General features: G+C 30.4%; 1 protein-coding gene across 2 annotated transcripts in view; it reads right to left on the bottom strand.

Moving 5' to 3' along the window:
• Nucleotides 1-1,099, bottom strand: part of LOC108686813 (E3 ubiquitin-protein ligase HECTD1) — a 14,570-nt gene extending 13,471 nt beyond the window's left edge. For both annotated transcript variants that reach the window (XM_018192295.1, XM_018192296.1), the window contains exons 1-3: nucleotides 1,041-1,099; nucleotides 795-914; nucleotides 183-231 (exon numbers count right to left, since the gene is read on the bottom strand). The gene's annotated coding sequence lies outside the window, so the exon portion shown is untranslated. The remainder of the gene's footprint in view (nucleotides 1-182; nucleotides 232-794; nucleotides 915-1,040) is intronic.
• Nucleotides 1,100-3,156: the final 2,057 nt, after the last annotated feature.

Below are 3,156 nucleotides of genomic sequence, written 5' to 3'. Positions count from 1 at the left end.
TTATATACAACAATTCTTAAAATAGATATATAATAAATGATAAAAATATAAATAATGATAAAAAATTAATAACTCAAAGTTGAAGACTTATTAACATAGACTTATTACCATAAATTGTTAGAATGTAGAATAAACAATTACATTTCTCTATTGGAATGTAATATAATTTGTTCATTACTTACCTTATACTTTAAACAGCACCAAACGGATTGATTATTTTATTTCAATACTCTGAAAGTTATACAGAACACATCATTAAATTATACAAATTATATATTTAAAAAATAAGCAGGACAAACAAACATTGTAAGTACAATATCATTGTACAAATACAAATCTATCCTATTTCATTATAATATAAATATATACAATTGAATATGAAAAAATAAACTGTAATATTTGATATAATTTTAAGACAATACAATTGTTTGATAATTTGCTGTTCGCAAACTTTTCGCCTCACTGTTTACTAAGATATTACACACAGATGCAAAGAAAATGTTATTACGAGTCATGACAAATAGCATGATCGATGGGATCGTGCTAATAAAAGAAAAATGTGATTATGATACATCAATATATAATGCACAAATACTACTATTACGACTGGAGCATAATAAAGATTGAAAAAAGTCCATTGCCAAAACAATATATGAAATAAAATGATACTATTAAGGAAACCTAATCATGCGTACTTATCCTTTTTAAAGAGATAAGAAAGCAATTAAGATAAAGAAAATATAGCACGATCAAAGTAATAATCATATTTCGATAGTTTTACTATATTTACACACATCGCAGGCGCATCAATCGTGTTACACACGCGCAGGCACATACGCTGATACGCACGCCTGTCGTTGAAGCGTACCGTTGTAAAAGACATTCCATTCCTCGTGATAGGTCAACTCGTCATCCTTTTAGCAGAAATGTCGTTTATCACCGCGGAAAAAAACAGATTAATTATATATATATATATATTTCATCCGTTAACAATGCGAACTAGATTTTGTGTTAACGGATCGACTTAACAAAGCACTTACACTGCAAGTAATTTCTTCTTTATATCATCGATACGTCATATATACTTCTCGCCATTTACATATGTGATGTTCATTTTTGATGTAGATTGGAGTCATGCAACTAGCACTGAACTAGAATCCCTAGACCTACCAAAGTCTGGTCATCTCGTCAACCTCTGTTGTGATTGGCGTGCCCACACAATGGCAGTACCAATCGAAAATGCACATATCCCCAATTGAAAGCAAACACACATATGGACGTACGCCATTTTTAGAGTATGGCCAGACTCTAGATTTGTTCGCATCGCATGCTCCAAATTAACTCAAAGAGTTAATTTGGATCACAGGTAAGGTGGCACAGGTGGCGGTTGGAGCAGTTGTATTCATGTGCTCCAATGTTCAATGACACGAACGGATTTAGGACAAGTGAGTATGTTATCTAACCTAATTCGTGAGATAATTCGAACGAGTCGGACATGTGTTTCATTTCGTTTCGAATATTTTGTTACCTCGATTATTTGAAAAACGCTTTTATACAAAATAAATGCATTTTTAATAAATATAAAAGTTATATTATATTTTTATATTTATATCAAAAATGCATTTATTAAATGTGTTTTTATACAAAATGAATCTGAAATATTTTTTTCAATACAGTAGTACCATTACGCATGCGTGCGTAACATGTCCTAATCATATTTTCTGAGGTGAGGCAAATAAAGCGTATTCTTAATTGAGTAATTCTCTAATGTCTGAAGTAATTCTCTAATGTCTCTAACGCGACGCGAACATCTAGTCCCCATATTAGTTTCAGTGACGCGAACATATTGGAGCGTTTTGGACATATTGGAGCGTGCGACACGAACAACCTTCTGGTAGTTTAAGGACTCTAATCTGACCTAGAGAGAATTGGAACGCAACTTGTATCGTCGTATGCACGAAAGTATCTAGGGATATTACAATTGGAAACCATCCTATATAATCAGAGTCTGGACCTCGACTATGATTACATTTAAAAACATCATGCGAAAATTGAAGCATCAGATTGGCTGAAACAATAAGTTGTGACTTGCGATGTCTACGATATGACCAATGTAGAATAGCCTTAAGGTTTGTGTCTTAAGACGATGCTAGAAATTGATCTGAGTCTCGAACGTAATTCTCGTACAGAGTTCTCTTATCTCAAATGATTCTATGATTGTGGTCAAAATCTCGCTACAAATGATTTGAAGCATTTGATGGACCAATTAGAAGAAAGAATTTTACAAACTGACCAATTAAAAACTGCTTTAAAGCGTTTGCAGCATCGCGTTAACCGTACTCTACAATGTCTATTTAACCATCAACTATTCTTGTTATCGGTGGTTGATTTTTATGGCTTCGTATTTACTAAGATTCTTATTGTACTAATTATTGTTACAATTTTCTAATTTTCAAATAAATATTTATTTTAATAGAAGCGTAGTAAATTATTTATTTACATAAAAGCATTTGTGCAATGTGTAATATTTCTTCATTTACATTAGAAAGCAAGGTATAATAGAATATAAATTTTCAACTATCTAGTGAATCATACTACATAATAATCACCGATACGATCAAAACTGAATCTCAATGCCTAATAATATTTATATATAAATTTACATTTATCAGTTCATGATTGCATTTATATCCGAAAATAACGGCATGCAGTTTTAAAATGAACTGATAAATGTAAATTTACACATAAATATCATTAAACAGCAAGATCCAGTTTTGATTTTATCAGGCAGTGACTAAAATATAAATATTTACTTTTTTATTTTTTAGATACATTTGATTATTATTAATTTTTATTATTATTATTATTATTATTTTGATTATTTTTTTATTACTAATTTTTTTTAGCAGCTTCTATAGTTAAAGGTTGTTTTGTTATTTCTTGATATTGCTGACATATTTCTCAGTAAGCATTTTCTCTTTTGGTTCAGTTGTGATTTTCAATTGACTTTACAACATACAACAAAGGATGTTTATATAATAATAACAGCGTTTTTATATTGCTTTTATTATTCATTTCCTAAAAATTATCATATTTATGAATACATATACACATACATATACTTATGTGCGTGCGTGCGTGCGTGCGTGCGTGCGT

The sequence above is a fragment of the Atta colombica genome, unplaced genomic scaffold (assembly GCF_001594045.1).
Source record: "Atta colombica isolate Treedump-2 unplaced genomic scaffold, Acol1.0 scaffold19, whole genome shotgun sequence".
Lineage (NCBI taxonomy): Eukaryota > Metazoa > Arthropoda > Insecta > Hymenoptera > Formicidae > Atta > Atta colombica.
This window is presented reverse-complemented; position numbering and strand designations above follow the sequence as displayed.